This window comes from Nematolebias whitei, chromosome 14, assembly GCF_014905685.2.
Source record: "Nematolebias whitei isolate Nwh7 chromosome 14, NemWhi1, whole genome shotgun sequence".
Classification (NCBI taxonomy): domain Eukaryota; kingdom Metazoa; phylum Chordata; class Actinopteri; order Cyprinodontiformes; family Rivulidae; genus Nematolebias; species Nematolebias whitei.
In genome coordinates, this window is record NC_056511.1 from 40,171,050 (window position 1) to 40,185,430 (window position 14,381).

A 14,381-nucleotide genomic window follows, 5' to 3' on the forward strand; every position below is an offset into this window, starting at 1 on the left:
CCTTACCTCCACATCAATCTGGTTTCAGGAAACAACACAGCACAACCACTGCTTCACTGAAGGTTCTTAATGACGTTGTTGAAGCACTGGATGCTAAGGATTATTGTGCTGCACTTTTCTTAGACCTGTCTAAAGCTTTTGACACTGTGGATCAGAACATCTTGTGTCATAAACTCTCAGAAATTGGTTTCTCAGATCACACCATTGATTGGTTCTCTAACTATCTTTCAGACCAGAGGCAATGTGTTCAACATAATGGTACTTCCTCCAGTTATTTAACATTCAACAATGGTGTACCACAAGGCTCAGTCTTAGGACCCACCCTCTTTACAATCTACATACATAATGTAGGTAAAAACATCCCTAATGCATCCATACATTTCTATGCTGACGACACAGTTGTTTATTGTCGAGCTAAAACAGTTGCTAAGGCTTTCCAGCTTTTGAAATCTGCATTTAACTACATCCAGACTGATTTGTTTCGCCTCAAACTTGTCCTAAATGCCAAAAAAACCAAAGGGATGCTTTTTTCAAATAGGAAGTTGGTCCCAGCAGTTCTTCCTCCGATTTTATCCTCAAATGGTGTCCCCATTGAGTTTGTTGATTCCTATAAATATTTGGGTATCTTGGTCGACTCACATCTTTCTTTTAAGCTCCATGTGGAAAACTTGATAAAGAAACTGAAAGTTAAACGGGGTTTCTTTTTCAGAAACAGATCCTGTCTAACCCTGAATGCTAGAAAACGCCTTGTATCTGTGACTTTCCTTCCCTCAATTGATTTTGGTGATATTATTTACATGAACGCTCCTACAAGAACCCTGCAGATGTTGGATGCTGTCTATCATGGTGCACTAAGATTCATAACTGGCTGTGATTATCGTACCCACCACTGCACCCTGTATTCACTGGTTAACTGGACATCATTAACTTCACGCAGACTCTCTCACTGGTACATTTTCATCTTTAAATCACTTCTTGGTCTGCTGCCTTCATACATCTCCTCCTACATGTCTCTGCGTGAGTGCAGCTACGGAGTGCGCTCTCAGGACATTATTACCTGCAGTGTTCCCTCAGTGAGGACTGAACTTGGCAAGAGGGCCTTCTCCTACTCCGCTCCTGTTTCCTGGAATATCTTACAAAAAGATTTGAAGCTCTTGACCTTGACCTCTCTAAGTGGCTTTAAGAATCTGTTGGACTCCTGGCAGGGTCCAATGCTGACATGTTCCTGTTGTTAGTTTTCTACATTTGTCTTGGAATCTAGCTGTTTTTTTGTTTTGTTACCTTTTCCTTTTAGCCATCCTATTTGTTAAAAAAAAAAAAAAAAAAAAAAAAACTGTAGTATGAGTTTTTATAACTGCTTATTGTTGTTGCTGTTGTCCATTGTTGTCATCTTTCTTTGTTGAAATCAGGTCTCTCTTGTAAATGAGTCCTCGAGGCTCAATGGGATTTACCTGTCTAAATAAAGGTTGATTGATATTTGTCCATTAAACCCAATGAATCCAATCAGCTACTTAGACTACAAGCATGTCTTAAAGACATAAAAACCTGGATGACCCTACATTTTCTGCTTTTGAACACAGACAAGACTAAGGTTTTAGTTTTTGGACCTGAGCATTTTAGGAATTTTTTTTCAGTATTTCGCCATTTGATGGCATTAATCTGTCCTCCAGCTTTAATGTTAAACATCTTGGTGTTATTTTTGATCAGGTCATGTCTTTTATCCCCCACATTAAAAACGTTATTAGATCTGCCTTCTTCCACCTGCGTAATATCACTAAAATTAGAAACATCTTATCTAAAAATGATGCAGAAAAACTGGTTCAGGCATTTGTCACGTCTAGACTGGACTATTGTAATGGTTTATTATCTGGGTGTCCAAATACTTCTTTAAATAGTCTTCAGTTGATCCAAAATGCTGCTGCCAGAGTCTTAACTGGAGTTAGGGTCAGCTTGTCATGCTGTCTTAAGCTTAGACTACTAGAGGACAAATTGACCTAATTTCCTTAATTTGATAAAATTGAATAGTTTTCATTTGATATTATTTCTATCTTAACATGTGATTCTTGACCTGCCATTGTGTATCTGTTCTTCTCAAACCCAGCCGGTCGGTTGTGAGCCTGGTTCTGCTAAAGGTTTCTTCCTCATGAGGGAGTTTTTCCTTCCCACTGTCGCCTTCATGCTTGCTCAAGATGAGAGTTCTGTGATGACGTTAAATTCAAAGCAGTCTGCTCCTCAGATATATAGTGTTAAATTATTGTTTTATGTATATGAATGTTTCTGTTCAGTGCCCTGAGATGACTTCTCTTATGACTTGGTGCTACATAAATAAACTGATTTGAATAGTTTGGAAATTGATTTTTTTAAATTGATTTGGGGCAGGTGGGGGTCCTCCCCCAGAACATTTTAAATAAAGTAGATGTGGTTTTCTGCATTTTGCTGTATTTTAATGGGTTGTTAAACTTCTACGTTTACCTACATTTGTAAACACTCTAATTCTGTCAAGCATCCTACCCCCCACCCTCACTTGACGGTTCCGAGCCCGACACTGTCCCTGCTCATTGTCTGACTCCACAGGTGAAACCTCCTGGCGCCTCCTCCGTCTGGGCTCCTGCCCACGTACTGCCTGGTAAGCTCGGTTCTCACCCCCCCACCGCTCGCTCGCTCTGGCTCCAGTCTCTATCACCTCTGGCTCCAGGTGCTAAAATTCTCAGTTGTCCAACTAAGGACAATGAGAATCCTTTTTGTTTAATGAAAGTAAATTGGACGGTCTTTTCTACATTTTGATCGTTTTTATTTTGATAAATTAGCGCCGTTGTTTTGATACGTAATGTGAATAATACACATCAAACATTTCTCTCCTTGTGTTTGTAATAAATCAAAATTTTATTAATGACCCACTTTAACTGTCAAACTGATTTGCAATTCAGTTGTGCTGTTTAATTATATTTTTTTGAGTTTGTAATAAAATTGCGTGACGACTTTGGACTTTTAGGGGCAGAGATTTTTTTAATGGTAGAAGAGGAAATGTTTACTTGAAGGTGCAGCTCATACGTCATATTAAGAACCTCGTAAGTGGCTGTTGTGTTTAAAATGAGTGTTTATGTAATTATTTTCAGATTACATCTCCAATATAAGTTTTATTCATTCAAGGCAGTCATATTTGTTCATATCTTCATTATTAGTAAGCCTGAGAGTTACCGGATCCTAGCAAACGGTTACCGGAACGCACCCTGTCAAAATAAGAGAGTTCCCGGATCCTGTTCCGGCAGGATCCAGCTCAAATTAAGCCCCTTGATAACTATATGATGGACAATCGATTAAAAAATAACTAGACAAGGGGTCTCGAAGAGGCAGGCTGATGGGGGATGTAAAGGTCATGGATGCTTTTCTCTTACTAATGTTAAATTAATATAGAACCGTGTGTGTGAGTTAGAGTTGTTTTGTCTGAACAATGTGGAGCGTGCAGGAGCACAGAGCCTGATAAACTTCAAGGCCCTAAGCTGGAAAGCAGAGTTGTCTTGACCTCACCTCTGTCTGATAATGGGTATTTAAGTTTTTGTTAAAACTCTGTGGGCAGACCTTGGAGATGGAGCGACACGTAACATCTTGTATGCTTGTTTTTTAACGCTGCACCCCTTGCAAGATTAAACCTGGGTTGAAAAGATATTCTTGTTGTCCTCTTTGTGGCTATTTGATTAATGAGTTATGATAGAATAATTAAATTATCCAACACAGGCCATGGACCAGATATGGACCCAAATCAAGTATTATTTGGACCAAAAGCTGATAAATTTCAGTGAAATTAAATGAATGTTTAAGTATTACCTGTGTGTAAGGATGATAACTTATTTTACATGGTGCAGCTTTTCTACAGTTTACGGTAATCTGTTCCAAGTGGTGCAGATTTTGTACAATACACGTTACATTTTGTGTGCCATGGTTTTTCTACAGTTTACGGAAATTCGTTTTACGCGGCAGAACATTTCTACAATTTACCGTAATTTGCGCGTGGCATTTCTACGCTTTACAATCATTGGTAATTGTAGGTGGTGCATCTTTTCTTGCATTTACGGTAATTCCCTGGTCTGACTCGGGGTCCGTGGCAGGTACAGGCCTGAAAAAAACAACACGGTGAATGACGAAAACTAACAGGGCCTTCACAAAAAGAGATTTTAAACTTTTAAATTCTGGACCTTTAGGCAGACCTCGCAGAATCTGAACCAAAGACCAGTGGACTAGACTATCCCTTCACTCACACAGACACAATCCTTTAACCACAGGAAGCTCGACTGCTTCTTGTTCTGGAGCCATCTGATAGTTTTCTCCCTCTTTTGAACCCCTGCCATCGCAGCCGCTCTCCATGTGCGTGGATAAAGTTTCAGATCACGGGGCGTTTCACATGAAAGTGGGCAGAATCGCACTCCTTTCGTTGCTGCACCAAAAGCCCGGGAGAATGTCTTGGCAGGGCGAGAAACAAAAGTCTGCCACGGGGAAGATGGACGGCTGCTGAAAGGAGCTGCCAACACCTTTAGGGGGGGCAGGGGCTGTTTGCACATCCTGCAGGTGTTGATGTCCAGATTCTGCATCCAGCACCTCCATCTACCTTTAGATCTACGTCTGAGATTATAACAGCAGAAAACAGCAAACCTACCGTTTATCAATGACTGTTAGAGGAAACTTTTTGACTACCGTACGTGAATGGTAAACAAAAGTACACAAAACAAACTGCGAATGGATCCCTTTGTTTGGTTTAATGACACAGTTGTCTGTGTGTGTTAGAAAAGTATCTCATGAATCATTGGACAAATATGAATGAAATTCCTTAAAGCAGAGGTTCTCAAACTTTTTGGGTTCAGGGACCCCTTACAGGGGAGAAATGTTCCAGGGACCCCCTTCACAACCCTCATGTTTATTAAATAATTTTTTTAAACTTGTCTCTTTAATGCAATGTAACACAAATACTTAAACCTGTTCTTTAGAGTCAGAGATTCTTTATTGTCAGTATGTACACAGGGTCCCAGTTATATCCAACAATAAAATGTAAAAGAAAAACAATGATAACATCTAAAATATGAACTAAGAAAAACATCAACTAAAAATACACTCAGCACTAACAGTATAATTACAATATGTTATTGTAATTACAATGTAATTAATGTAATTACAATGTAACGTTACAATGAAATTATATGATTACAACTATAATGACATTTAATAGCGTTAATACAATGTTTTATATTGTTAATGGGGTATTTTTCATTCAAACACAACTAAAAATGTACATTTTAACTTCCAAGAATTGCAGTTTTGAGAAAATGAACAGCATCAAGAACCACTTTAAAAGTTTACCTATTCACATAATGAACATAAATGTATTGCCACTTCTTCAAATTATTACATAAAACTCTACATAAAAATAAACAGAATCATAACCGCAGCAGTCATACTAACAGGATTTAATTTGTAAACCGATCAAAGATGGAAGTCAAACACTGGGTGGGCCGGCGGGTGAGGGGGGTCTGGGGTCCTCCCACAGAAAATTTTAAATTAAGTAGATGTGATTTCCTGCATTTTGGTGTATTTTAACAGCTTGTTAAACATCTACATGTTTGTAAAAAAAAAAATTATTAAATTTTTGGGTGGACCCCACAAGCACCAGCTTACGGACCCCGGGAGGTCCAGGGACCCCAGATTAAGAACCACTGCCTTAAAGGAACAATAGACCTCATTTGGTTAAAGATAACTTTAGCAATAAAAATTAGAACAAAAAATACTGCAGGCTGTTTAGTTTTTATAATTTCTTAAAATAAATTTCACACAGGAACGTTGCGACTTTATTCACACTGCAGTGCATTCTGGGTAAATGACAGGCAGGTTGCTCCAGTGCAAGATCCATTTAGCTTCAACGTGGACATTATTTGATGTTCAGCCCTTTACCTTGAGCCGGAGAGCTCTGACAGAGAATACAGCGTTGACTTAACTTTCACGTTAGCTCCAGAGCTAATTTACATTTGGAGTTAGCTCGAGAGCTAATAGCATTAGCTCCAGAGTTAATACATGTAACATCACGAGTTGGTCAGGTTGAATCATTTTGACCCTTGTATTACGCACAAGGACTGATGCAAAATATAAATTTTTAGCTTTGACTCGTTGTGCTGTAGGCTCCACTACAACTTATATACGTCAGCAGACGCATGGCGTTAGGAGGTATTAGGAGTTTGTTTTACAAACAACTGTCCCAAATTATGTTTGCAGTCAACTCAGTTAAGATGGCCGCCACAGCCTGACCTTAGAAAACACAAAAATACAGAAAAAGATCAGTTAATTTAATAAATATTGAACTAAAATGTGGTTTGGTTGTAGCTGAGCGTCATCCCTAATGCATACTCCGAGGGCGAACTGGTTGTTCAAGATCTGTTTATAAAATTTTGCCATTAACTATTGGAGTCAACTTTAACTGTCTGTTAGCAAAATATTCCATGAACCATTGGACGGATGAAACTTTCAGAACGTAACCAACGTGTTTACATCTACACTTCGGTAACTTCTGACGTCAACACCGTTCAAGATGGCCGCCACAGCTGATTGACATTAGACCGCAGCTCAATTTTGCAATGAGTAAAGAGTTGGTGTGGTAGTAGCTGAGGGTCTTCCTCAAGACGAGTTCTGGGGACTAATAGAACATCCATAAGGTCTATTATGTGGCAAATATGTCTGCAGCTGCACAACTCCACTCCGTCGCAGCAGGAAAGGTTTTAGCATGAAGGTGTATTTTGTTTTCTTTTTTGTCCAAATGTTTTCATACTTTAGGTTATATAAGGGCTCACCCACTCAACAGGCTACGGGCTCTTTTGTCATATTTTTTTGTTATGTAACTTTGCAAATGTTTTCAGCAGCCGACAGGTCTGGATTGCAAGAGGGCCAATTCAGCCGATATTCATCATTCAGTATTAATGGGGCCCTTCATAGATGTGCAAATGACTCGAGCCGTGCGCGCTGATGCAATCATAAATCCATTTCAGATGAGCTCAGATCCACACACGACGAGCGGCACGATTAATTTTTACAAAAAAGAAGCTTTAACTTGAGTTTGTGCACAAACTGTGTTCGTTGAATTGCATATTTCACGTGTTCCAGAGACGTAATGAGGTATTTTTACTGTTTTTCGTGGAGCGCTGCCCTGTGGCCTGAGGTTAGGGAGTTTTGAATTTCACCGTTTTCAGTACTGACGCTGTAAAAATTATGTGCTTCTTCTTTCAATCCTAAAGAATTACATTTCAGGATATGGTTTAAAATAATATTCTGTTAAATGGATCTCCGTCTAGCTGGAACAACAGAGCTTATTTGATCAACAATTACTTCAGCTGAAAGAATGAGAACATAAAAATACTGGAGGCTGTTTAGTTTTTATGATTTTTTTTTTATTAATGACACGGACATTGCAAATTTATTTACCATGCAATGCATTCTGGGTAAATTCATTCAGCGTGAATGATAATTTTGGACATTATCTGATGTTCAGGCCTATATATATATATATATATATACATATACACATATACATATACTGTATTTTCCAAAGATTCCAAATGTGACACCAGCATACCTTGGTGGCATTTTATGCCAAATATAAGCTTGGGGGAGTGGTGGCACAGAGGTTAGAGAAGGTAAGCCTGTGACCGGAAAGTCGTTGGTTCGACACACTGGACCAACAACATCAAAATGTGGGTGGTGAAGTACCCACACCTGCCTCCACCCTCACTTGCCCCACCCTGGGCCCTTGAGCAAGGCCCTTAACCCCCACCATCTGTTCCCGTGGACACCCCAGATGGCAGCTCTCTGCTCCACACAGAGGGCTGTGGTAGCTCAGTGGTCTGTAGTTGCATCATGAAGGTCATCCGGTATCAAAATGATTGATGAAGTCTTCGTACGGGTTAGTTCGCTGTAGCGACTCCTGAAGAAGGTAGCAGCTAAAAAAAAATCTGCTTGTGATCAATGAAAAAAGGTTTATAAGCTTAATCATGTCATCTGGACCAGTTTCTTTAAGTGAGGAATGTTTAATCCCCCATCCAGAGGACTTGCTCAGTCTACCTGCCAACCAGATCTGTCCCATACCTTTTAACACATGCAAACAGGGCCCACCCGTCCAAAACAAACTGGTCCAGATTACACGATTGAACCATTTTTGTTTTTATCTACCTGGATGATTGAGCTTACAAACCTTTTTCTGAACCACTTTAGCCTTGGTTGTCCTCAGGCTGTTTCTGTGAGTAGCAAGTTGATCCCCTGGCCTAAACCATGTGATTGTTGTACATGATGACTGATTGTTTTGGATGGGTATGCTCTGTTTGCACGTGCTAAAAACCCACTTTTGAGACTCCAACAGGAGGTTGTCTTGAAACACAGCAGTGAAGGCTACCTATGGGACAGATCTGGTTGGCAGGCTGCAGACTGACAAAGTCCTCTGGATGGGGGACGAAACGTTTCGCACTTAAATAAACTGGTCCAGATGATACGAGTTAACCAATTTTTTTAGCTTGTGACTAATGTTGAGGATCAGCAGGGTGCTGCTAATCCAGTGCACTTGAAGAAAAAAAATATCAATCAGCAAGTGGTAAAACCTGGATAAAAGCTAAACCTCGGTCACGTTGCTGCTCCAGAGCGTTCGGCGTGTTACTGAGACTGACTGTGATGACGGAGAATCGTTTGGTGGAAAGGGTGACAACACCAGGCTGAGTCCATCACTCTGCAGAGAAATGATGCTGAAGTGGAAACCACTCGATGTTGCTGCCGTGATTTTCAGAAGAGAGGTTCGAGGAGGTTCAGGCGTTGTTATAAAACTTTGCTCGGAAAAACGGTGCCAAGCCAAGAACTCCCTCTATGACTCCGCAGCTGAATCTGTAAAACAGGAAAATCAGAGCAAGGCTAAACAAGTTGGGCTTGTTTGAAAAGGGCTGTCAGGAGGAAGCTCGATGAATAGACTTTGGAGGCGCAGTTTCGGTTTCCAAAGATTCATCTAAACAAACCACAAAACTTCTGAATGGATGTGCTTTGGACAGGCGGGGGCAATAAAACATTCTGGCTGTAATGTTGGCCAGAGACCATCAGCTCGAACATCTAAAACCAACAGTGAAACATGGCGGTGGAAGGTTGATGATCAGGAATAGTTTCAAAGATCTGGGGACTTTCTGAGCCGAAGCTTGACCCGAGCTGGGCTGCGCAGTGGGACAATGATCCAACGCAGAGTTATAGGACTTTAACTTTCCAAGTTATCAGCTCACAAGATGGGTGGAGCGTGTTTCCAGTTCCCCTCTTCGTTCTTCGACGGGGAACAGAAAACAATTTCTCGATACGCAAGAAGTTTAGAAGTTTTGTTATTTTAAATGAAGATCCCAACTGTTCAGGAGTCGTGATCCAAAAAGCCTCAGATGAACAAACAGCCTGGAAGAAGATCAGTGAAAGATATTTGAACACGTGGATGGACAGGAGGGCCTTGTTGACAGTAATTAACTACTCGGGGTCCACACGATGTAAAATCCCCAGTTTCCACATTTAAGTGAACGCAGCGTGACAGTCGGATTAAATCCTTAAACCTTTTGTTTGACCAGGTGGGTCAGCTGTGAAACAAGTGGCACTCGGAGGCGACGGCCCGCCGAACGCTGCCGCAGTGTCAACAGACGAGCTGCGGAGCAACATGGAATAAGAGCTGGAGAGGAAGCGCTCTGCTGAGCCGTGCGCTTCCCGCCTTTGGGCCCGATCACGCCGCGAACGCACGAGAAAAATGATCTTAGCGGGGCTGTTCTGATCAAACTGTTTGTAGATGGGGACTGAGAGGGAGGCAGAGGAAAGACGACCTAAAAGAACTAAATTTCTATCTTCAAGCTGCTGCCGGTGAGAAAAATCAAAGAAAAGCTGCAAGACGACGACTGTTGGATGAAATGAACCGGAGGGTGTAGATAGAAGCAGGATTTCCACCAGGAATACTTCTTTAATAAAGGAGGCTTCTTTGAAGCTCATTTCAAAATAAAGAATTTAAAAAAGGAATGCTTATCGCCCGCCCACCATCTTGTGGAGAAATGACAGACTCGTAGATTTTCATCAAACCTTAAAAACACGGTTAGGCTCAATCGGTTAGCCCTCAGATTAAGTGTTGGGGATCAGTCTCAGCTACTACCACAGGCAAGTTTAGGTTAATATCTGTAAAAACAACTAATTTACAGGCATTTATGTGTTTTCTTTTTACAGTTAGATGTGGCAGCCACGATGAATTGGTTTGGCTTCGTACAATAATCAGTTGTAGTCGGAAATCCAGTGAATATTTTCTGAAAGTTCAGTTTGAATCTGTCCAGCGGTTGATGAGATTTTTTGCTAACAGACAAGAGTTATTTCCAATAGTTAATGCAAAAGTTTTGCTCTGGAAATATAAATTAGCGAATCAGTCTCAGTTACTACCACACCAGAATTTAGCTCAAAATTCATAAAATAGCTGTTTTTGCGTTGTTTGCTTTGCTGTGGCGGCCATCTTGAATTAAGTTGAAGACGTGCATCTAGTGATTCATGCTCAGGTGGAGGAGCTTCAGGATCTGCACGTCTTGTGAGTGATGGTGGGTTCGAGTAGGAGGAGGTTCGACGGGGATCGGGGCCTCGTCCTCAGTAATGAAGGCGTTGCTTCGGTCGGTCGTGGTGAAGAAACAGCTGAGTCAAAAGGCAAAGCTCTGGATTTACTGGTCTGCCTACGTTCCAACCCTTCACTCATGGACATGAGGTCACGAGAGGGCCTGCATAGAGACTTGATGTGGATCAGCTCTAGTATTTCAGAGTTTGTGTATACATTTAAACAGCTCAATAAGAAGAAATGGAATCAAATTAAACTTTTCTCAGAGGCTAAACATTATGAGTGATTTCTTTCTCATATATTGCGCCGTCTTATAAGCTGCATACGACAGCAAATGTGCTAAAACTAGGGGTGCACCAATGCTATTTTGTTCCAAATGAGTACAAGTACTTCAGTTTGGGTACTTGCTGATACAGAGTAGTTAAAGAGTTAGTATCTAAACATTTCACGACTATAGAAACCGCTGTCCTACACCTCTGTTTATCTTAAATTATCTCTAAACTGAAGACATTTTCTAGTTTTTTCATTGTTATTTGCAAAGTGGAAGAGGAAATGATGTCACCAAGCTTAAAAGCGATATCAGCTTAAATTATCACTGTGTTTTTATGAGTACAAGAGTACTTAGGGCTGGTATCGGGACATCACTAGCTAAAACCCATCAAGTCTCTCTTCAAAAAGATATCAATATTTTAGACAGATTCACTATTGGAATATTGTCAATAAGTATGAGATCTTAGATTGTGAAAATTATCAAATGTTCAGTGATCCACGTCTTGTTTTTGGGGTTATAAACGGAATCGCTCCTCCACCTTTAAACTCTTGTATCCAGAAGTATAAAATGGGAATAAAGACCAGATCTCAAACTGGAGTGGACTGTCTTACAGCAGGACGGAGTTTGGGTGAAAGGTGACGTCAGTTACAGGAACATATTTATAGACAAAACCACCAGAATATGTCAGAGACTGTTATTCAGTTATAAAAGCGCACCACTCCTGTGCCCAGAGTACTGTAGCACAGTACGGATCGTGCTTCCGGTCCTGGACCAGTTTTTGTTTTGTTCCTGGAACAGATCGTGCAGAGATACTCACAACCAGGCTATGGTGCAGGTAGGCTTTAAGCCATTGAAAGTCCTTTATCTAAAGCCTATGTTGCCATTTCTGACTGATATGCCGCTCAACTTTTAGATGTCGCTGTTTGTGGAAAAAAAACTTCAGCTGACTTTACTGTAAAAGTGAGAACTGGTGAGTTTGTTTGTTTCTGGAGCTAGCATGCTAGCGCTAGCCTCCAGGTTATTGTATTGGATTCTGTGCTAAATCAGTGCCATTACTGTATATTGCTACATTTATTTGAATGTGCTTACAGAAAAAAAAAAAAAATCAAACATTAATACTTTTTTATACTAAATGTCACTGATGGTGTTCTGAACACCTGCATTTGTATTAATTTGAATAATGAAAAAATTTATGTATATTATACACACACACACACACACACACACGCGCGCACACGTCTATTTTGGAGTTACAGAAACTCTGATAGTTCATCTGATATTTTGCTAAAAGACAAATGAACGCACACGGGTAAAACCATCATCACTCTGCCTTCGTCGGTGGGCGAGACGTTTCGGGGGGGTTAAACCCACGACTGAGAAGAGTGAGAACAAGTTAAGAGCCACGAGAAAACACGAGCTGATCTCAAAAAGTTTGAAATGTTTTACAGAAACAGAAAACTACCGGAACATCCGGCAACTAAACGACGCAGATCTGCTGGTTTCTCCTGCTGTTTGCTGGAAATAATTTCTCCTCCCTCCCATTCCTGCTCTCAAACCCACATGTACCTGTCTCTTTGGTTAACCCCCACCTATCTCACACACACAGCCTCTTCACGCCTGGATGCACAGGAATGTGTGTGGAATGACACGAACTAGCAAAAGAAAAAAACCCTAGGCCTGGTCTGCTCTGTCGTTATGAATGGCCTTTCAGACCCAACAAAGCTGAGGCCAGACTGGTACCATCCCCAGGGGTCAAAGGTCACCCACAGCACTGACAGAAAGGAGAACCCAGAGATGAACGCCTGTCTGCCTTTTTCCAAAACAGATTCGCTCCAACCGGGAAACTCGTGCACACAAACACATTGTGTGATTTAGAAGTAAAAAACAATTATTTACTCGTCATCGTTCATCTGCTCATACGCAGGTCAGTAGATTGCAGGCCTGACGGAAGGAACAGAACAAAAGGAATGATTCGGAAACAGAAATAATCAAAGCACATTAATCAGTGAACTCAAACACATTTAGCAACCCCATCGGCTGAGCTTAAAAAAAGAGAAGGGAATGGGAAACAAAGTGTATGAGACAGAGTTTAAGCTGTAAGCCGCTCGCAGCCCAGGGCACAAGAAAAGAAAAGAACATCTCTTCATGATTAAAAGCACCGAGGAGCAGGAAGGGAAACAGAGAGGAGCTTCGAGGCCCCGGGGCCAAAGGTTCTCTGCAGAAACGAACCAAAGACTGCTAGAAAGTTAAGCTGGGACATGCTCAGGGAGTGAAAGTCAACTCCAGACCTCACGGTCCAGTCTTTTTCTCATTTTCAAAACGAAAAGAAAAAAAAAAAAAAGGAGGAAAGATGAGAAACAGATTTGCTACAAGAGCTGCAAACCAAACAACAAAAAAACAAAACATTGGACATTTTATTTCATTGATCTCAAACAGTTCTGACAGGATTAGATTTACCAAAACAGAAAAAAAAAAAAAAAGAATAAAAACATTTTCTTTGCTCGTGTTTACCGGCGGTGGAAGAAAAGCACATTAGAAAAACCCAGAAACATCAGCGCCGTTTGACAAAGTAGCTCCTTTATCGTGTGCTGCTTTCCCCTGAATTCAGGTCAGAGGTATCATGGGTCACTGGAACAAGCCCGTTACCAGACCGGAGACAGGTAATTCATGGGTTTTCACTTTGGGGTCCACAGGGACCCCCCACCCCCACCCCCCTGCAACCTCCATACGATAACATCCAGGTCCATTTATGCAGTTTTTACACCTCACTGGCTGTGAGGACTTTAACCAGCCTGAACATCGACAGAGGCCAAACAGTGTGTTAATAACCCAAGAGTTAAGTCTTAGATTGTAAATACTGAGATGTAGGTTAATCACACACAGATTAGTTTAAATTCTTATCTAAATCTGACCTTTCCAAGCATCTTTCTTGTGTTCTCCAAGACCACATTTTTGTGTTCTTTAAAAAAACCAGAAATATATATATATATATATATATATATATTAAAAAAAAGTTTTGATCCAGGTTCAATTTTATTCCAAATATTGTCATACAATCACTAAAACGCATGCTCTAAAGCAGACGTGAGCAACATATGACCCGAGGGCCAAAAGTGGTCCTTGGACAATGTCCATCTGTCCATCTCCTGAAATTTATAATTGAAAAAAAAAAAAATAATAATAATAATCGTAAAAAAGGTTAATTTTATTAATGAAACTGAAACAAATTTCAATTAAACCTCTTATTTGAAAACATTTAGATTAAGCAAAAATGTATTTTTAGTTGTTGTGTTTCCAGAACTAGAATGAAACAAAGACTCCAAAAAGCATACCTTATTATTATTGCATATTTATAAATTGTCACAAGTTTACAGAAAGTATGTCTTATATTCCTAAAGATATTTTTGTTACAACACAAACAAACTTGAAAAAGACTAAAAACAAAAAGCCTTGCAGATTATTGACAATAATTTATTTCACCATTCTCTACGCAGC

At 40.4% G+C, this 14,381-nt stretch overlaps 1 protein-coding gene across 1 annotated transcript in view; it reads right to left on the reverse strand.

Annotated features, from left to right (window-relative positions):
* Positions 1-14,381, reverse strand: part of LOC119420313 (ephrin type-B receptor 4a) — an 80,766-nt gene that overhangs the window by 680 nt on the left and 65,705 nt on the right. The gene's annotated exons all lie outside the window — the stretch shown is intronic.